Source organism: Eurosta solidaginis, chromosome 2, assembly GCF_040869045.1.
Source record: "Eurosta solidaginis isolate ZX-2024a chromosome 2, ASM4086904v1, whole genome shotgun sequence".
In the NCBI taxonomy this organism is placed as follows: Eukaryota; Metazoa; Arthropoda; class Insecta; order Diptera; family Tephritidae; genus Eurosta; species Eurosta solidaginis.
Window position 1 is genome coordinate 167,132,973 of NC_090320.1, and position 23,055 is coordinate 167,156,027.

The following is a 23,055-nucleotide window of genomic DNA, read 5'->3' on the forward strand; positions in this document are numbered from 1 at the left end:
CTTGGCAATCATCACCATAGAACAGTTATCGTTGCGCTATACCTGTCAAAATCTATTGATACGGTCAACCACGGCGCGCTACTGCAAGACCTGAAAGTCTCCTCCCTTCCTCCAAGTCTCAAAAGGTGGACCGCAAATTATCGCTCTAGTCGGCAAGCATCGGAGAAGGAGTCACTCTCGTTTCCGACGCCGATGACTGCACAATAATGGTCACAGGCCCAGGCCCACGATCGAATTATATCAAAACTAAACATTCAGTTAGTAGTGTATAATATTATACTATTCATAGAAATCATTATACATAAAACAGATACAGAAAAGTAAATTAATAAAAGATAATACAATCTAAGATAAGTAAGTAATTAATAATTTTATAGGTGGCCAATTTAAGCAAATTATGTTGAAAAATATTGATAAATAATTTGTTTATAGTTCCTTTGGTTTATACGGTTCTTTGTGGCAGCCGGTATCGAATTCCAAGTGCGTATAGTATTTACAAAAAAAGAGTCTTGTTGAAGCCACAAAGTTGAAACTCGGCACGATTAAATCATTCAAACGACTAGACCTAGGAAAAACAAGCTTTTCATATAGATAAGAGGGCGTTTTTGTGGCAATCAGCTGAACGAGAAAAATACAACTTCTCGCTTTCAAATAAGCATGGATTTCACAACCAAGAAGCTTAGTTCTCCAAGCAGAAATATGATCAAACTTACATAGGCCATACACATATCGCGTTATGTGGTTGAACGCAACATCAATTTTATGAGCGGAACAGGAATCTAATTTATTGTATACCAACTCTGAATAGGTTATTATCGGCAACAATAGCTGAGCTGCAAGTTTTTTACGTATGGCAACTGGCGTAAATATTGACGACTGTATTAGATTTCGGAGTGTGCAGTAAACCCTCCCTACCATGAAATTAATATGATCAACGCAAGTAAGACTAGAGTTTACAACAAATCCCAGGTTTTTAATCTTGTTAACAATTTTAGTCACGTTGTTATCAATATGTATGATAGGTAGATTACCAATCACGATCTTTTTCCTTGATATCGGTAATACAGAAGACTTACTTGCGTTGAGGCAGAGACCATTTTTGCTAGCCCAGTGCGACACTTTCAACAAATCTCCATTTAGTTTAGCGCAAAGGTCATTGGTGTTACTAATATTATCAGATATGTACATTTGCACATCATCAGCATAGCATGCATTCTAACGAGACTGCACTCTAGGAAAATGTTATTTAGAAACAGGCTGAATAATAGGGGTCCAAAGATGGAACCTTGGGGAACTCCCAGAGTTAAAAATTTTGACTGCGATATTTCGTAGCCCGCGTTTACTTGCTGGCATCTACCGGCATATAGCTATCCACAATCTTCACTGCACTGAATCCAAAATATTTTCTGACTTTGTTACGCAACTGGTGATTGACAGAGTCAAAATAAAAAAAAATAAAAATAAATGTAAGGCGCGATAACCTCCGAAGAGATTTAAGGCCGAGCTTCTCTTCCAATTTCCGTCGTGCTCCTCTTGCTCTTCCCTACAAATTGTCCGGACGGGACCTACATGTTTTATGCCGATTCCGAACGACATCTGCAAGGCAGATGAGTTTTCACTGAGAGCTTTTCATGGCAGAAATACACCCGAAGCACTTGCCAAACACTGCCGAGGGGCGACCCCGCTTAGAAAAAATTTCTTCTAATTGAAAAACCTTATTTCTAAAATTTTGAAGTTGCTTTGCCCGGGGTGCGAACCCAGGGCATACGGTGTGGTAGGCGGAGCACGCTACCATCACACTACGGTGGCCGCGTCAAAAGCTTTCGAAAAATCTAACATACAGAGCAACGTGAGCTGATTTTTATCAAAAGGCACCCGTATATCGTCCAAAATTTTCAGCAACGCAGTTGAACAGCTGTGCTTGGCTCTAAATCACGGTTGAAAGGGTGAAAGTAGTTTATTATTTTGGATATGAAGGGTAATTTGCTCCGCTAGAAGTCTTTCAAAAACTTTCGACAACGCAGGTAAAATACTAATAGGGCGAAAATCATTTGGTGAGCTTGCAAGTCTATTTTTGGGCACAGGCTTAACTATGGCATCTTTCCACAGATCAGGGAAGCATGATGTTGTGATATAATGATTAATAACATGGGTAAGGCAACTCAATATATATGGTAATATAATTTTCACAAATTTTAGCGAAATCCCATCTCCACCCACTGCGTTGGATTTTATTTTAAAAACGCATCTCGCGACATCATTTTCAGACACAGCTGAAAATTCAAACGATGTGCGCGAGTAATACGCGTTTGAACAAGCTGAAAAATGATCAATGGGTACACTGACTTGCGCACTTCTGACGAAAGCATCATTAAGGTCATCAGCACTTAGTTTGCAATCGACATTTTCCTTGCCATATACACGTAAATTCTTCAAGTTACGCCACAATGTATTGCATGGAAGTGATGGATCAAGCTTAGACCTAACATATTCACGCTTTTGAGCTCGAATAATTTTTGTCGCCGTATTTCTGGCAAATTTAAATAAGTTCCAACAAGGTTCAATCCCATGTTTTTTGCATTCCCGGTATACCTTGTTCCGTTTCATTATTGCCACAATAATTGCACTGTTATACCACGCACAGGATGAGGACTATGACTTGGACTTTAACACACGTTCAGGAACATGATTATTAAAAGCTTCATGTATTTCGCTATTCAGGAAACTAAGCTTTTCATTAGTGTAATAAGATTCCAACATTGACAACAATTTACATTAGACAGATCAGAAATAATGGGTAATGGTCCAAGAAACGGTAATCTCTAAATGTATATGAATTTGTTTAGGCCCAATGCCTAACTTTTACCTGATTGACGGCGCCCCTTCCTAACGTTTTAATAATATTTCCAGCCACCCAAACTCACGCCGCATTTGTGTGCATGCATTTCGCGGCTTAGCGGTTGTCATCAACGGGACAACCGGCCTCTTTTTCGATCGACCGCCAACCAGCACACATCGCCGAGGATCACCGTCATCACTTTACACCCAAAGGTAATATTGTATCCATTTATATATTTTCTTACACCCTAATTAAAACACTATTATAACGAGGAAATCCTCTTTGCGTTTTTCTTCTCCGTTTATTTTGAGTGAACCATCAACCCCGAGATCGACCCGTGTGCGCCTACCCACTGCCGGTTTCAGACGCACCCAGGCCGAACATTGGTCCTCCTCACCGAGAACGGAAAGCACTTTGTATAATACAGTCCACTATTGCACACAGATAATCAACGTGTAAGCACAATTTTTGTCTTGAGGATTATTTGCCCCAGCAGCCAAAAAGCAGAGAATTGGAGTTTTTTATATAAAAGAGACCAGAGCCACAGCACATTTGCCTACTAAAATTTATTTGCCATAACACATCCCAGCAGAGCCACCGGAGCCACAGCTTAAACGGGAAGTAAGTGTTATATTTCTTGCCACTTTTTTTTTAAGTGTTATTAAAGAAAAATAAAGAAAACACCCGTGTTGTGCGCGAAAAATTGAAATCGAAAAGAAGTGTAAAAGTGAAATTATTTAGTGAGCACCATTTTTCCCTTTCCATTTTAAAATTTAAATCACTCGGTTTGTTAATTCATTTCGGTCCTTGTGATTATCTGGTTTATCCCCCCACCAGTGGTAAGGTTTTCCAGACACAACATAAGGAAGAGGTAACCTAACCTCACTTTCCGCACTATATTGAATAGGTTTTTCGTTGTTTTTTTTTGCACATCACAAACACGAAATTAAGTTCAATTTAATTAATTCGGTGCGCACTTCACTTTAAACACTTGTTACACTTTTGTTTTTCCGCTTATTTTCGATTTCAATAGCAATATCGCACGCAATTGCTAATCCTTGTTCACATTTAACCCATTGACTGTGGAGGTGGCGAGTGGTTGTCGCTACTGGGACACAAAGTCCAAAAATAAACCCTTCTTGTTGTCGCTGTCGGGACCAAAAGTCGCTACCGAGACAAAAAGTCTGTAAAATAAACCCTTTTCGATGTCGATACTCTGACAAAGTCTGCAATAAATAAAATAAATAATAAACTTCGAAGTTAAATAGTTTTTATTTAGGGCTGGGCAGGCATTTTAACTCTGAAGAGTTCTATTTTTCTCGTTAATAAACGTAAATAAAACAATGGAAACCTACATCCGTGTAGCAGAGTCAATCGCAGAGTTTGATAAAGATTACAGCCTTATTCCGGAAAGCGACCATAGCAAACACACCCTTGCAATACAGCAGGAAGAGTTGCGGTCCTTGTGGAAGAAGGTAAAGTCTGCGTTTGATTCGCTATTGGGATCTGATGAGGTGTCAGCGGATGACGTTATGGCGGTCAGAAAGGAGCAAAAGGCAGCATACGCAATCTACGTGCGATGTTCAGCGTCTATATCTGCTGAGGCAGAAAAATACAAAAAGGATGAAAAGAACGTCAACCCTGAGCAAGAACCTCATGGGCATAAAATTCGCCTCCCTGCTTGCGACACGGAAGTTTTTAAAGGGGATTATCTGTATTGGCCAACTTTTCGCGACCTGTTGACGGCAATTTATATAAACAATTCCAGCTTGAAAGGGGTGAAAAAGTTATTCCATCTTAACAACAAAACGCAAGGCGAAGCAAAAGATATCGTTAAAAAATGCCCTCTCACAAATGAAGGTTTCGAGATGGCCTGGAAAAACTTGTGTGAAAGATACGAGAACAAACGTATCTTAGTTAACACACAACTACAAATTTTATTTAACTTAAAAAAGGTAGAAAGTGAGTGTGGTAGTTCAATAAAAAAGCTACAAAATGATATAAATAATTGTATTTCGTCCCTCAAATGCCACAAAATTGACACTTCCAACTGGGATGCAATCCTGACTTATCTCTGCTCCACCAAGTTACCAGAAAGCACGTTGGCTCTTTGGGAGCAAAGTATAGATCATAAAAATGGACATATCCAAGTGGGAGGATATGGATAAATTCCTGTCTAATCGGTTTCAGACACTTGAAACAGTGTCTGGTTTTACAGGGCATGCCACTTCGAAAGTTCAAAAACAAAACGCGTCGCGACAACCGACAGAAACCCCTACGAAAAGACTTGGTACTTTTCAAACCAAAGTATCCAAGCAAACAATAAAATCAATTTGTAAAATGTGCAAATCCCCTGAGCACAGATTACGAAACTGTTCACGCTTTTGCAAGTTAACCCCAGTAGAAAGGATTAAATTTATAAAATCCACAAGTGGCTGTCTGAATTGTTTATCCCCAGGACACACCGTGACGAAGTGCACCAGTTCCTACAACTGTTCCAAATGCCACTCTCGCCACCACACGCTCCTGCATGCGGATACATCTCAGCAAACTGCTCTGCGCAATCCTTTCAAAGATGCGGATAATATCCCAACAACTTCGGCACAGGCGCGACAATCTGCGAACCAGAATGTAAAATCCTGTTATGCCAATTCCAGCACAGGCGTGCTATTAGGAACTGCTCGCGTACACATTCGCCATAATGGTACCGACTTCTCCGCGCGGGCATTAATGACTGAAACGTATAATCAATTTACCAACGAGAAAAATGCATGCCCAAGTTTCAGGCATCACAAATGCGGTGTCAGCTCAGGTGAAAGAAGCATCCAAAATTGAATTACGTTCCCCAGTGGATGCCTGCTTCAGCCTGACTACACCCGTTCTAGTCCTAGCCAAACTCACTGGGAATCTTCCATCCTGCCATATCAACGCCATGACTATGCAGGCATTCCCAGACTTGGTTTTGGCAGACAAGAGGTTCTACATCAACGAAGACGTAGACCTCATACTTGGAGGAGACATATATCCCCAAATTATACTGAGCGGTCTGAAAAAGAATGTACTAATACACCTTTGGCCCAAGAGACAGTGTTCGGTTGGATACTAACCGGTCGCATCGAAGCACCGAGTCCAACGAAGAGCATCATGTCATTCTACAACGAAGTTCCGTTGGACAACCAATTAAAAGCTTTCTGGGAGGTTGTTTAAGGAAACGACAAAACGTGATGAAAATGGGAGGTATACAGTTTCGCTACCATTCAGGCAGGATTGCCCGGAGAATATTACATTAGGACCGTCCCTAAAGCGCGCATGTTCACAATTCTTCAGAAATGAGGGGCGATTACTGAAAAACCAAGATTTAGGGAAAGAGTATGTTCGGGTGTTGTTAGAATACGAAACACTCGGACATATGAGAAAAATCAAGAATAATATACCATTTGACGATTCGGATAATTATTTCCTGCCCCATCACGCCGTTGTAAAGGCGGAAAGTACCACTACCAAGGTGCGTGTCGTCTTCAACGCGCCAAGTCCTACGGCAAATGGCATTAGTCTAAACGACATACTCCACCTAGGTCCAGTACTCCAAGCAGACTTGCCCATTTTAATTCTACGTTGGACACTGTACCGCTTTGTCTTTAATAGCGACATAGAAAAGATGTATAGGCAGATTTGGGTGACCGATAATCATGCCAAATTTCAAAGAATTGTCCATCGAACATCCCCAACGAACCCATCAATCTTTACGAACTAAAGACTGTCACATTTGGTGTAAACTACACCTCCTACCTCGCGATACGGTCACTTCTACAATTGGCTGATGATGTAGAAAATACCCAACCAATACAATCGGTTATATTACGAGAAAGTATGTATGTCGACGACGTTTTATCTGGAGGACATACAATAACGTCAGCTATCAGAGCAAGAAACGAGATTCGCGAAGCATTACACTCAGCTGGCTTTCCATTGCGCAAGTGGACATCAAATTGTGAGGAAATCCTTCAGGACATCCCCAAAACGGATCTGCTCAACGAGGACTTCCTAGCGTTTGAAGGGGCTAGCTCGGTGAAGGCACTCGGAATAAGATGGAACGCGCACTCAGGCATGTTTTACTTTACAGCAGGAGCTTTGGAGAATGCCGAGAACATCACCAAACGCGCAATCCTATCCGCTATAGCCCTTTAGGCTGGCTTGCACCAATGGTCATAGTGGCAAAAATACTAATGCAGAATATCTGGTTGGAGGGCACCGGGTGGGACGAACCTGTCTCCCCAACTACCTTAGAACGGTGGGAAAATTTCACCCAACACTATAGCGAAATAGATAACATTAGGATACCGCGGTGGGTAAATTTTTCACCGGAAGACGACATAGAAATCCACGGCTTCTGTGATGCGGCAGCGGTATACATTCGCGTGAAAAGAGCCGATCAGGTTTTCATACACTTACTTTTAGCAAAACACAGAGTAGCTCCAGTGAAAACCATCTCGCTACCACATTTAGAACTCTGCGGCGCCATGCTGCTCGCAGAAATCATGGAGTAAATATTCCGAAACATTCATTTGGGACCAGCAAAAGTTCACCTCTGGACAGATTCAACCATCGTACTCGCATGGATAAGAAAGCCGCCCTGTTCCTGGTCAACTTTCGTCGCACACCGAATAACTAAGATCATCGATATGGTCGGGAGCAAGGACTGGCTTCACGTGGACTCGGAATCTAATCCAGCGGATATGGGAAGCAGAGGACTACTTGCATATTGGCTGCAAGAAGACAATTACCACTGGCCAGCACAAGAGACCGAATACAAAGCGTCCGTTGAGGAGAACAGGGCACAAACATATGCCACGACAAAGGTAGATCAAATAGATATTCTCGACCGATTTTCAAATCTGCCCAAGGCTTTGAAAGTTCTATCCTATGTTAGGAGATTCTATAAAAGAACGCATCCTAAAACTAAAGCAATGTTCCACGAACGGTCGTGTATTATCTCAGCCGATGAGATTAAGGCAACGACTCAAGCATTAATACGAGTCTACAAGAAACAATTTTACGGTACAGAATATTTAAAATTGAAAAATAGGGAACTTATTGATAGAAAGAGTGAAATACTGTCACTCAACCCATACATCGACAAAAATGATATTATTAGAACAGGGGGGCGTCTAGGGGCTTCAAAATACATGTCATACAACGAGCGTCATCCGATCATCTTGCCTTACAATTGTAGGCTGTCTCGCCTTACAGTTATGATGGCTCATCATGACTCCCTTCATGGCGAGAACCAGCTCATGCTCCGTCTTATCCGAACCCAATACTGGATACCAAATGTCAAGACCATGATCAGAGCCATCATCCACAATTGCAAAACCTGCATTATTCACCGAAAGCAGGCACAGTCCCAACTTATGGGTACCCTTCCCTGCGAACGGACTACTTTTACCCGCGCGTTCACCAATACCGGGGTAGAATTTGCGGGGCCTTTCGACATCAAAATCTACCGCGGTAGGGAATGTAGACTGTCAAAAGGATATGTATGCCTTTTTGTCTGTTTCTCCACTAAGGCCATTCACTTAGAGGCCACTAGTGACCTCAGCATCGCATGCTTTCTCGCAGCCTTCTCGCGTTTTATCGCGAGAAGAGGATGTCCGAAAACCATCTACTCCGACAATGGTACAAACTTTGTCGGAGCATCAAGATCTTTACGATCCGAATTTAAAGCCTTTCTGGCCGAAAGCCGAGACAAAACAGTCTCAAAGTATAGTCATCAAGCATTGAGTTGGCATTTTATTGCCGCCGCCGCTCCACATATGGGCGGCCTGTGGGAAGCGGGAGTGAAGAGCTTCAAAAGACACTTCAAAAAGATCGCTTCTCCCCACAAATATACTAGGGAGGAGTTCCAAACACTTTTGTGCAGGATTGAGGCGTGCCTCAACTCGCGCCCTCTCAGTCCAGAGTCGAATGACCCAACGGACCTGGAACCACTAACCCCAGGACATTTCCTAACGGGCAGCCATCTTCTGGCGCCGCCAGAACCGGATGTGAACGAAAGCCCGGCCTCCATAATAAACAGATGGCAGAAGCTCAAGGTCCTCCATCAAACCTTCTGCCAGCGATGGAAAACCGAATATCTTTCCGAGCTTCAAAAACGGGTGAAGTGGAAACACACAAAACAAAATCTGAAAGTGGATGACCTAGTTGTCATCAAGGAGGACAATTTATCTCCCAACGAATGGAGGTTAGGTCGAGTCGTCAACGTACACCCCGGCGAAGACAACCGAGTTCGTGTAGTCGACCTCATAACCGAGAAGGGTCAAGTCAGACGACCTTTGGTCAAACTGATCCTTCTTCGAACGGAGGAGATGGACTGCGAGAAGACCAGGAGCTCCTCATAACCATCCCTCCGTTCCTCGCCTATTTTCCAAGATCCGCCTTCCTATCGCGAATCCACCCCCCCCCCCCCCTCCCTTTCTTCACAGACTTTCGGTTGAGTATTCCCACCGAACTCATCTCGTCGCCGTAAGAGCATAATCTATCCACTCCGCTACCCCTACTCCGGGACTCACCGTTGGAGGATCCCACTACGGACTCCAAACCACCCTATACACTTAGTATTCAACAGCAGAATCCGCGGACTCGCCACGTGAGCGGACAATTCTCAAATCAACCTATGTAATCCAGCCTCCACGTGTGAGGCTCCCGGGGACTCCAACCACAACCACCCTGGGCACTCAGTGCCAACCCCGGAATCCTCGGGCTCATCACGTGAACGGACACCTAACACTCTATACTCCTACATATGGGCTCACCGTGTGAGGCTCCCACTGGAGATTCCAATCCCCCTAAGGCACTCGACACTTTCTACTTTTAACTTTAAAATTCACAATGTGCCACAACGGAATCCCCACCAAACACTTATTTTTAATTTTCAAAATCAAACCCCAATTCACTCGCTCACCCCGAGCGAGGACACCAGAACCCTACCGCAGATCCATTATCTGCCACAGAATACCATTACACCCCCTAAGAAAACATCAAGATTCGCATTTTCGCATTTAGCATTACAATTACCCGAACGTACACTCATCACTGTTGACTCCTATGACTAACCAGTTAACGTCTATGCAGTCAAAACACGCAAGTGCACGATAGCCATGTCCATTCCAGACAGATATGAGAGACTCTTTGAGAGACCAACCTCTTCCAAAGCGCAGAAAACACAACTTTGTGCGTTCAGTTTCCTCCCTTTATGTATCCCCAGCATTCATAAATACATTTACACGAACTCAAAGAGTCAGAGGGAGTGTTTGCCTATAAGCTTCAAAGGTCCCTTAAGAGTTGAGTGTTGCTTGGCTAACAGGGCGCTACTAGGGGATTAGAAGTTAATCGGTGTACCAAAGTCTGATACCGAAACCTGGTATCAACACCCAACAATTACCGAAATGCGTTTAATTTATTTTCAACCGCTACGAAACAATATTCCGAATTCGAAATTTACCTTCGAAATTTTTTGTCAAAGTTCTAAAATTATTTAAAACTTCAGCATATTTAACAGGCATGCTTAATCAAACAACCGATATCATTTCGTTACGATAATTAACGTTAATAAACGAAACAAAGTCATTTCGTTTCGTTTTCTAACGTTAAGAACGTCAAATTAACGAAATGATTTTGTTTCGTTTTCTGCCATATCAAAACGAAATCGAATCGTTTATGTTGATTATTAATTTCAAACTATGCTGACAAAGCTGATTAATGGCGGAGTCATTAAAGGTGAAAGCATTAGCCAAGCTGATTGCAACTTTTCTCATGAATTTTGACAGTACGAACATTTCTCACAGTATTTTTGACATTACCACCAACGAATTACACAAACAAATTACATGGAGTTTGTGTGTGTATGTCCGCTCGCTGTTACCACCTTACGGCTTCACCATGGCTATAACATTGCCAGCACAGTTCAAACATAAAGTATCACGTTCTTGTTATCGTTTTTAACGTTTCGGTTAAAAACGAGATACAATTTATCTTGATAATTTCTTTATCGATAATATTTCGAAGTGTTTCGACGGAAACGGTAGAAATTCTTTGATAAACGATTAGCTTAACGTTAAGGTGCATTCCTGATATTTAATAACGCTTTACTACTGACTCAAACTAATTGTTAATTTATGGTTGTTTTAAAACAAATTGCGCTAAAACTCGAATACAATCTAAAGATACACTTATATGTAGTCATCTTCGTAAACGAATGTTCAGAATGTAAAACGAGTTCAGCAATACTGGCTGTGATTACCAATAGGCCTTGTACTACTACATAGCCTAGCCAAACTTGTTGCATCATGATTCTTAGCATTTTTTATGCTTTACAGCAGGTCATTAAACCCGAAAATTTGCATTGGAAGCGAGGAAAATTATAATAAAAAATAAAATTGACAAACATTTTAAGTTGCCAAGAACGTGGCTGCAATGCAAAGTGCTTACAAATTCTAAGAAAAAAAGTGTTTTTAGGCAAACTAAGCGTTTTTAGTTCACAAGATGGTTGGCGCTCGATATAATATTTTACGATTAAAAAAGGCAAACATGCGAACGATCGGAAGTTTCGTGAGGAATTAGAAAAGACATTTTGTTTTATTATTTATATATCAAAGATGTGAATACATTCGATATTATAACATTGCTATAAATTTGTTATCGCAACTTATCGATATATAATATACACGCTTAAGTTCAAAGACATAGTACTTATACAAAATAAAGGCAATATGAGAAATTATAACGTGATTGATTTAAAGCTTAAACATTCACCCCCCTTTGAGAGCACAAAGGGCTATCAACAGGTAGTCGTCTTATTTTAGCAGTGGCCCGCTGAACTTCCTTGCCAGCAGTTTTGATTGTTACTACCCTCACGATACCATCATTGCCTGGATGTAGATGAATTATGCGGCCAAGCTTCCACTGAAGCGGCGGAATGTTTTCTTCCTCCAAAATGACTACATCACCAATATTTAATGGCGGACCTGACTTAACCCATTTATTGCGAATTTGCAAGCTTTGCAAGTAATCTTTATGCCATTTGTCCCAGAACTGTTGAAAGTACCATTGTAATTGCTGGTACCTCTGCAAGCGATTGAAGTTTTCGACGCCTTTTACATCTGGTTCAGGAATCGCATTTAACGCAGTGCCAATAATGAAATGGCCAGGAGTAAGGGCAAGTACATCGCAAGCGTTTTCAGGCACTGCCGTGATCGGTCTAGAGTTGAGTATTGACTCGATTTGGATGATAAGAGTATTCAATTCTGAAAAGATTAGTGCAGAGTTATTAGTTATTCGTTTGAGGTGGTACTTAAAAGATTTAACGGCAGCCTCCCATAGCCCGCCAAAGTGTGGTGAACGGGGAGGTATATGCTTCCACAGAATTCCGTTAATAGCACATTCCCTTGCGATTTCGTCTTGAGATTGTTTCTGCTGGAACATACTGAACAGCTCTTCTAGCTCTTTTCGAGCGCCCACAAAATTGGTAGCGTTATCGCTATACAAAACCGCGCAACGTCCACGACGAGCTATAAAGCGTTTCAAAGCCATAAGAAATCCCTTGGTACTGAGGTCGTCAACGAGCTCCAGATGCGTGGCCTTAGTGACGAAGCATACGAATATGGCTACATATGCCTTTGTTGGTGCCGTACCGCGGCGGCGAAAATGAATAAAAAAAGGTCCACAGTAGTCAATTCCAACAACATTAAACGGCCTTGATTGTTGTACTCGCAATTCAGGCATATCTGCCATGAGTTGATCGTGCCTTAGTGGACGTGCTCTGGAGCAACGAACACAATGATGAACGATGGAGCGGACAGCAACTTTCCCGTGAATAGGCCAAAACGTTTGTCTCGTTATGCTAAGGAGTGCTTGCGGCCCAACATGATGATTGATAATGTGTAAATGAGTCAATAGTGTTTGTGTAAAGACATGGCACTTGGGAAGTATTATTGGATGCTTGCTGTTGAAATCTAAAGCTGAATTCCGTAAACGTCCACCTACCCTAAGAATTCCCTCATCATCAATAAACGGCATGAGAGCCTTAAGTTTACTTTGCTTTAGCACAGTATTATTGCATCTCAATGAGCGAAACTCTGAAGTGAATTCCTCTCGCTGAATTGATTTTACAATAGCAATCAATGCGAGTCAAAGTTCTTCTGGAGAGAGTACACCTCAGCGACGATTTGATTTAGTGGTTGTGCAGTTATTCTTAAAACGTAATATGTATGCGACTACATTGAGTAGACTTTGATAGTTGTTGTGATATTTGATATTTTCTATGAAGCTTATTTCGTGCGTGGCTGCTAGAACAAGTTTTATTTTTTTTCTTTGTAGAATATCGTCATTGTGATGAATTCCCACAGGCGGGGCAGGCCAAAAATCTTCAGATTGTTTTAAAAAACAAGGGCCGTTGAGATCGGTTGGTATGTAGCGCCATTGAGAAAATTGACTGCTTTCCTGAATTAACGCAACCCGGTTAGCGACAAATGTTTGCCAGCAGCACGAATCTTGTTGGAGCCAATTTAAAACTATAGTGGAGTCGGTCCAATAGTTGATGCTCTGAAATTCTAGGAAATTAAAAATTGTTTTTATGCGTTTTACCAGCTCGGCCATTATGACTGCAGCACACAATTCTAGGCTTGGCAGACAACATTTTTTAAGCGGCGTTACTCTTGTTTTAGCGCATAATAATTTAATGGTGACAGCGTCCCCGTCTTCAGAGATACTTTTCACATATAGGCATGCTCCATACGCATCTTCAGAACTGTCTGAAAACGCATGGAGCTCATATTTTGCACACGGTGCAAACGCTTGGCGATCGATCTCAAAATCATTTAGGCAATGTAGCTGCTCTTGAAAGTTTTCCCATCTACTATGGTACTCTTGCGGCAGTGCCTCGTCACAGCTCAGCTTTAAACGCCATAATTGCTGCATGAATATCTTGGCAAGTACTACAACCGGGCTAATTAGACCAAGAGGGTCAAAAAATTTAGCAATTTCAGAGAGAATGCTGCGTTTTGTAAATGTTTTTGGGCTCTGTGCAGGCGGTTTTTGATAAAGAAACTTATCTGTAGAAGGGCTCCGAATGTGACCTAATGTCTTGACAGCATTTTCCCCCTTAATTTGAAAAAATTTGAAAAAAATTTAGCAATTTCAGAGAGAATGCTGCGTTTTGTAAATGTTTTTGGGCTCTGTGCAGGCGGTTTTTGATAAAGAAACTTATCTGTAGAAGGGCTCCGAATGTGACCTAATGTCTTGACAGCATTTTTCCCCTTAATTTGAAAAACTTCTCTTATCTTCTTCGGGTACAGCCGACAAAATGTCATTATGATTGGCGCACCATTTTTTTAACTCGAATTTCCCTCTAAACGGCATTGACTCTAATTGTCTCTGCAAGATCTTTGCATCTTGAACAGTATTAGCACCTGTTAATAAGTCATCGACGTAGAATCCATTTAGAGCCGCTTGTGCGGCGTAAGGAAAATGTTGGCCTTCATCTGTACAAAGCTGTTGTAAAGCGCGTGTTGCCAAAAACGAAGCAGATGCTGTTCCGTACGTTACCGTACATAATTGAAATATCTCAATGGGATCACCTTCACATGAACGCCATAAAATGTAATGAAAACGTCGATCATCAGGATAAAGTGATATCTGGCGGTACATTTTTGTGATGTCCGCTGTAAAAACGTATGTAAAATATCGAAAACGAAGCATTGTTGTAAACAAGTCAGACTGAATCACGGGGCCAATCATAAGCAATTCGTTTAAAGAGACACCAGTGCTTGTTTTGGATGAGGCATCAAAAACAACCCTAATTTTTGTTGTGGAGCTAGAAGGCTTAAATACACAGTGATGAGGAATTACGTAGTGTGGAGTTTTAATATCCGAAGGTGCAACCCTTTCCATGTGAGATAAATTAATAAACTCTTCCATAAATTCTACGTATTGTACCCTCAGTTGCTCATTTCTGCGAAATTTTGCCTCTAGCAAATAAAATCTTTTTAACGCAATATTGTAAGATTCTCCTAACATGTTGACATTCTGTTTGAATGGCAATCTTACTTGGTATCGACCGCATTGCATGCGAGCAATATTTTTTTGGAAGTGCGCTTCGCATTCTCTTTCTTCTTTTGTTGTTGTATTGTGAGATGGATAGCTGAATTCCTCAATTTTCCAAAAAGCTTTAATCGAGTTATTGAGCATTGAATCTTTGCTTACGTCGGTAAGCGTTGTAAAATAGCTACTTGTATTTTCAGATTTTAGAGCGGAAAGTTTTCCCGCCACTACCCAGCCTAGCAACGTATTCTGTGCTATCGGCAAGTTAGGCCCAAGCTTAATTTGACCGACTGAGAGTATATCATAAAATAAATCTACACCAATAAGAAGATCAACACGTCGCGGAGCGTTGAAAAACGGGTCGGCTAAGGGAACATTTTTTGAAATGTTCCACTCATCAATACAAATTTTGCGATCAGGCATCTGCCCAGTTATATTAGGGAGAATTAAGGCCTCCAAGGTGGAAGAAAATTCATTGAAGCGCGATTTTATTGTTAAGGTAGCTTTAAACTTCGTTGACGTTTGCATGTTGTTTGCAGACGTGAAAGATGTAGGAGAATATTGACGTTTGATTCCAGCGATTTTAACGAAGCGCTCGGAAATCATGTTTAACTGAGAACCGGAGTCCAAAAGTGCACGGCACGTAATATTTTGATTGAAATTGTTAACCAAGTGTAGGATAACAGTTCCCAGAATATTGCTATCGCTCGATTTGCTATGCAAGGTGACTTGAGGATTAGCTGTAAAATTGAGACTTGGAGATTGCAAATTAGTAGAAAAACCTGTTTGATGGTTGTTGTTGCTGTTCGCTTGCGAGACAGAAGTATTCATTTGGTGCAGTAATGAATGGTGCTTATGACCACAGGAGTGGCATTTAAAATTAGACGGGCAATTTAATGCAGTATGATTATTTGTTTTTAAACAGTTTTCACATAACTTTAGCTCTCGAATTTTTTGTAATCGTTCCTTTACAGGAAAGTTTATGAATGATATGCATCGATAAATTAAGTGACCTGATTTATGGCAAAAGTTGCATATAATTTTTGTGGCCGTGAATGTTTTATGTTGCTTTTGATTTTTAGATAGGCTTGTGTTAGTGTAATTGAGATTGCTCAGAGAGTTTGTTTGTACATTACTTTCTAATATTTGTCATCTTTTCTTCAAAAATGTCATTAGTTCAGTAAGCGTTGACATACGATCTGTAGCAGATTCCTCATTCCATTTTAAAGTGGTCTGGGCATCCAATTTTGACGTTATTAAGTGAACAACTAGGTCATCCCACTGATCAACTGGGCGATTTAGGTTATGCAACCAACCATGTGATTGTTCATCTTGTCGATTAGATTTCGCAGATCGGCAGAGTTTGCATTAGTAATTTTGGGATGATGGAACATAAGTTCGATGTGCCTTTTGCCGATCACTCTTTTATTTTCAAATCGCTCTCGGAGACGCTGTAATGCAACCTCATAATTTTCAGATACTATCTTCAACCCTTCGATAGTTGCCTTAGCAGTACCTTGTAACTTTGCTACCAAATGATGAAATTTCGCGAGAGTTGTGATGTGCTGGTTATTGTGTACCAGTGAAATGAACTCATCGTACCAACTCATCCAAGCAGTAACCTCACCTGAAAATGAGTGCAGTTCTATCTTGGGTAATCTAATGGTGTCATACCTTTCTAGCGTTAAACTATCCACAATTGTTGTGTTGGCTCCATTGTCCAATTTACCGAGCATAACCTTTATGGTGGATGCAGTTAGGTAATATAGCTCCTCGTACGTGTATCGCTGATGCTGTGCAGTTTCTTCAGGATCTCTTTCCTCAATTTTTGACTGGACGCTGAGAAATGTGCTGAATGCATTTTCCAGTGCTTCAAGGCGAATGGTTAGCTCCGATGATGAAATCAAGGTAGGATCTTGCTTCATACGTTCAATGTATTCACGGGTGCGCATACGGTTGCTCGCACACGGTGCGACGGGTATTCAGGATGGTAGCAGCCTTTTGTCCCTTTGCAGAAGCAGTGGAGTTTGTACTTCCTGCGCTTTCGCCCTTTTTAGCCGCGTGGCTCTGCTCATTGTCAGACATGTTTGCACAAATATTTGTTAAATATAATTATCTCGCCGGGGCCTCCAAATGTTTTTAGGCAAACTAAGCGTTTTTAGTTCACAAGATGGTTGGCGCTCGATATAATATTTTACGATTAAAAAAGGCAAACATGCGAACGATCGGAAGTTTCGTGAAGAATTAGAAAAGACATTTTGTTTTATTATTTATATATCAAAGATGTGAATACATTCCATATAATGACATTGCTATAAATTTGTTATCGCAACTTATCGATATATAATATACACGCTTAAGTTCAAAGACATAGTACTTATACAAAATAAAGGCAATATGAGAAATTATAACGTGATTGATTTAAAGCTTAAACAAAAAGAATAAACTTGAACAGTAATAAAATCAAGAAAATATCAGTACATAGTACAATAATAGATACTCAAAAGGGTCTTTCATGCGCTTTCATTATTTCATCATTTCGTTACGATAATTACGAAATTAATGACTTCGTTTCGTTTATTAACGTTAAGAACGTCAAATTAACGAAATGATTTTGTTTCGTTTTCTGTCATATCAAAACGAAATTGAATCGTTTATGTTGATTATTAATTTCAAACTATGCTGACAAAGCTGATTGATGGCGGAGTCATTAAAGGTGAAAGCATTAGCCAAGCTGATTGCAACTTTTCTCATGAATTTTGACAGTACGAACATTTCTCACAGTATTTTTAACATTACCACCAACGAATTACACAAACAAATTACATGGAGTTTGTGTGTGTATGTCCGTTCACCATGGCTATAGCATTGGCAGCACAGTTCAAACATAAAGTATCACGTTCTTGTTAACGTTTTTAACGTTAACGAAGGCTTTTCGTTTCGGCTAAAAACGAGATACAATTTATCTTGATAATTTCTTTATCGATAGTATTTCGAAGTGTTTCAACGGAAACGGTGAAAATCCTTTGATAAACGATTAGCTTAACGTTAAGGTGCATCCCTGATATTTAATATCGCTTTACTACTGACTCAAACGAATTGTTAATTTATTGTTTATTTTAAAACAAATTGCGCTAAAACTCGAATACAATCTAAAGATACGCTTATATGTAGTCATCTTCGTAAACGAATATTCAGAATGTAAAAAAAAGGGTAGTAAACAACCAAAAGAGTCAATAAAAACGAGTTCAGCAATACTGGCTGTGATTACCAATAGGCCTTGTACTACTACATAGCCTAGCCAAACTTGTTGCATCATGATTCTTAGCATTTTTTATACTTTACAGCAGGTCATTAAACCCGAAAATTTGCATTGGAAGCGAGGAAAATTATAATAAAAAATAAAATTGGCAAACATTTTAAGTTGCCAAGAACGTGGCTGCAATGCAAAGTGCTTACAAATTCTAAGAAAAAAAACAATAAAATTGAACAGTAATAAAATCAAGAAAATATCAGTACATAGTACAATAATAGATACTCAAAAGGGTCTTTCATGCGCTTTCATTATTTCATCAAATTTTCGAATAAATTAAATTGTATATAATTCAAAACTAAAAAGCTTACTTATCCTAGCTTCCTTTTAACTATATGTTTGATTTTTTTATTATTGTAATAGAAAAGCAGAGTCTGCAAATTTAGTTTGTGTGTATGTTCATCAAATACCAACTGTAGGCCGGAAGCATTTAATGTGGAATACTCGTTATTTTTCATTTTAATTGGCTTTTTTACGACTGCAGCATTATACTCATTAAAATTCTAAATCACTTAAATATGAATTGCTATAAAACAACTTCTTTAAGCTCTGCACAAATTTTATTTGCTAATGGCAATTCACAAGCGTTAATCCAAATATGGAATTTTTATTCTATAAAACGATCGATTTGACACAGACAAATGATTTATTAACATCATTTCAGTTAATTGAAATTGCAGCGCCTAATTTTTTACACGTCGCAAATGATTCAACGCCTAAGGAAGTTGTCATCAATTTATTTGAATTATTGCCACATTTTGGGGTGCTTATGACATATCCACTGAAAGCGGCTCGTCACATGGTTGCTCGTTGTATTGCCGCGCTAGCCACAACCGATCTGGTGCGCACTATGCATTTTGGGCTCGACATATTGCTCGTTATGCTCGTTGAAGTCAAGAATGGGGTACAGCGTCAAGGTGCCATAGAAGCTATTGAACGTGTAGTTGATAAGTTGCAATTACGTATTGTACCCTATATAGTGCTTCTGGTCGTGCCATTATTGGGTGGTATGAGCGATCCAGATGAATCCGTACGTTTACTCTCCACACATTGTTTTGCAACGCTTATACAGCTAATGCCGTTAGATTCGCGTAGCAAATCAATTAAGAGCGAAATACCATCGGTAGAGTTGCAGCAGCGTAAGATACGTGATCGTGTATTTCTTGACTACATTTTCATGCCAAAGAGTATACCCGACTATAAACTACCAGTGCCATTACCGTAGAATTACATTCATATCAGCAAGCTGGTATTAATTGGCTGTGGTTCTTAAATAAATATAATTTACATGGCATTCAATGCGATGATATGGGTTTAGGTAAAACTTAGCAAACAATTTGCATACTTGCTGGTGATCATTATCAACGTTTGGTTGATAAAGCTGGGCCATTGTCAAGCCTGGTTATTTGGCAACCAACACTTACCTGTCATTGGGTTTATGAAATAGAGAAATCAAAAGTTTTACGCCCATTACATTATGTGGGCTTACCCAGTGAACGTGAAAAGCTGCGTTGCCATATTGGGCCATGTAATTTAGTCGTGACCTCATACGATACAATACGAAAGGATATAGATTTCTTTAGCACAATACATTGGAATTATTGTGTGCTGGACGAGGGCCATATTATAAAAAATGGTAAAACAAAAAATTCAAAAGCAATTAAAATGCTTAAAGTCAAACATCGTCTCATCCTATCGGGCACACCAAGACAAAATGATGTACTTGAACTTTGGTCACTTTTTTGATTTTCGAATGCCCGGATTTTTTGGGTACTGAACAACAATTTATTGCACGCTACAGTCGCCCTATACTCGATTCAAGCGATTCAAAGAGTTCCTCAAAAGAACAAGAAGCAGGAGTTTTGACAATGGAGGCGTTGCATAAAGTATTGCCGTTCTTGTTGCGCCGTGTTAAAGAGGATATGTTAACAGATTTACCACCGAAAATTACACAAGATTTATTATGTGAATTAAGTTCATTACAAGAACGCTTATATGAAGATTTTAGTCGTACACATTTGAATACACATTTGAAAGATTGTTTGGAAAATATGCGTGAAAATGATAATATTAGTAAGAAAGCACATATTTTTCATAATTTGCGTTATTTACAAAATGTTTGCAATCATTCGAAGTTGGTGTTGACGCCAAAGCATTCAGAATATATGAGGATTGCACAAGAGTTACAGCAACAACAAAGCTCTTTGGATGATATAGAGCATTCAGCGAAATTGTCGGCTTTAAAACAACTTCTGCTTGATTGTGGTATTGGTGTACAAACCGAATCGGTACGTCAACATCGTGCATTAATCTTCTGTCAGCTGAAAGCTATGTTAAGTATAGTTGAGCATGATTTGCTGCGTAAGCATATGCCTTCTGTTATATATTTGCATCTGGATGGCAGTGTACCAGCATCACTACGTCAGGACATTGTAAACCATTTCAATACTGATCCGAGTATCGATGTCCTATTGCTGGGTGGGTGGTTTAGGCCTAAGCTTAACAGGTGCTGATACGGTTATATTTGTCGAGCACGCTTGAAATCCAATGAAAGATCTACAAGCAATGGATCGTGCACATCGCATTGGCCAAAAGAAAGTCGTTAACGTATACCGTGTGATTACGCATAGAACAATAGAAGAAAAAATAATGGGTTTGCAAAAGTTTAAAATACTTACAGCGAATACAGTGGTTAGTTCAGAGAATGCTTCTATGGATACAATGGCTACTGGCCAACTATTCGATTTCTTCAATGCAAATGATAACGCAGAACCTTGCAGCACCACTGCAATAAATACTGGGCGGGCGTATTTTAAATCAATTTTTTTTTTTGTTGTATACTATTGTAGGGGGTACAAATATACTTCTATGAATTTCGTAAATTTATAATATTGATCATCGGCATTACTTGATATGCAATTTTACACGCGCCACTCTACATCAAATACTTTTGACGTTTTTTTTTTTTACTAGACACACGAGAATAGTTTTATGCCAGGCCACGCCGTAATCCAGAATGAAAAAAAAAAAAACGGAAAAAATCATTCCATGTATTTTCCGTTGTTTCAATTCATCGGAATTTCCCATTGAATACACGTATATAAGTATGGATACGTTTTTTTTTTGTTTTATCATTGCCTTTGGTATGCTTGTACCAGTGCGCGGACCCTTAACGTTAACAGGAATGTTGGTAGGTAGATTTTATTTGGAAACAGTAGCGAGAGTGAATATTTGTACAAAACAATTCATAATTTATTGCAAAATAAATAAAGCACATTTCACGGAAATAACACTTTTAAAAATATGTAAGCAAGACAAAAGTACATGTAAATTGGTATATAAATAGGTTATGCCAATATAATACTCACTTTTTCGGCATTGTATTTACTTAAAACGTGGACTTTCGTTCAAATTTAATCACAAGAACTGATGAAAGTAGCGTAGGGAGATGTTTGCGAACTCATTTGCAACATTTATCTCATAATCTGTACACAAATTTTTTCAAAATTGGTTCGTGTCACCTCTAAATGTTAGCTAGGTATACTCTGCAATTAAGCACATGTATCAAATGAGCGCAGTATTTGTTTTAAATGCGAAAATACTGAACTATTGGCAGTTTTTGGGTTTTTTGGTGGTAGAGGTACTAGAAAATGAAAATGGGTCAAAAGGTTGGTAAATCTACCAATGCGGTAGAGTCCGTGCACTGACTGTCCATATACTTATACCAACGTATGTACGTATATATGCCGAGTTTTAAATGTACATTATATTAGGGACGCATAAAAGAGGCAAACGGGTACCCAAAAACCCGTTTCTGGAAAATCGGTATCGGAGCCAAATACCCTTCGGGAACCGTGTCATTTGCTAAAGGCCGTCCATTAAACAGGACACCAAGCGTACTTGGGGAAAAGTAAGACAAATAATCGAAGGGCAATACAAACAATTAAAAAATTATACATCTTATAAATCTCTCTCCCCCCTCCAAAACGAACATCTTTTTTATTTTTCTTCTTTATATAGCATAAAATTTTGCTGTCCAACCATTTTTTTTGCGGCGGGCAGGAAAGTTGTTGGTTTTTAGCACCAACAACACAAATAACGGCGACTCAAAAGAACCAATGCTATACACTCTCTACCAGGCTCAGTACCAGAATGTGCGAACCGAAAATCGTAAATGCTAATTTTTCTGCAGCACTAGTGTGCCCGTGGCTAACTAAAACGCTACCGGGTGACATAAAATAAACAAAACAAGGCACTAAAGACCCAGGCACATAACGTGCGGGGAAAGAGGCCATGCACATAATGCGCTCCAAATATGAATATTTTTTTTATGCAGCGACAGATGTTTTTCCCCTTACGCACGCGCTAATAAAATTTCCCAAATCTCAATAATACAATTAGGGACCAATCGCCCCTGCATTTCGAGAATGACTCGACCCATTCAAACCTAATTCACTCATTTCAGGAAAATGGGTCGTTTGCCGCTTTGAAACATAATGCTGCCACGAACGCAGCGCGTTATTCGTCGGAATGCCGAGTGTGTCTTGAGCGACACCCTATCCGCTTGTGCCCAACCTTTCGGGCGAAAAGGCCAGAAGAGCGCCTCTACGTAAACATTCGCGAAAGCTACTGCGGAAATTGTCTGGCGCCTGATCACCGCTCTAACGCGTGCCCAAAAGCCAAGGGCGATGCAAACGGTGCGGCGAGAAGCACCACACGATGCTGCACATCGCCTCGATCGACGAAGAGGAGCAGCTATTACGAGAAGCCCGCTCCAAACCATGGAGCGTCCAAGTGGAAGAGGAGC

At 40.0% G+C, this 23,055-nt stretch overlaps 1 protein-coding gene and 1 pseudogene across 3 annotated transcripts in view; one reads left to right on the forward strand and one right to left on the reverse strand.

The window, feature by feature from the left end:
• The window catches only part of LOC137240311 (MTOR-associated protein MEAK7), a 401,092-nt gene that overhangs the window by 291,623 nt on the left and 86,414 nt on the right, over positions 1-23,055 (reverse strand). The gene's annotated exons all lie outside the window — the stretch shown is intronic.
• LOC137239993 (TATA-binding protein-associated factor 172-like) lies at positions 18,767-21,137 on the forward strand (annotated as a pseudogene).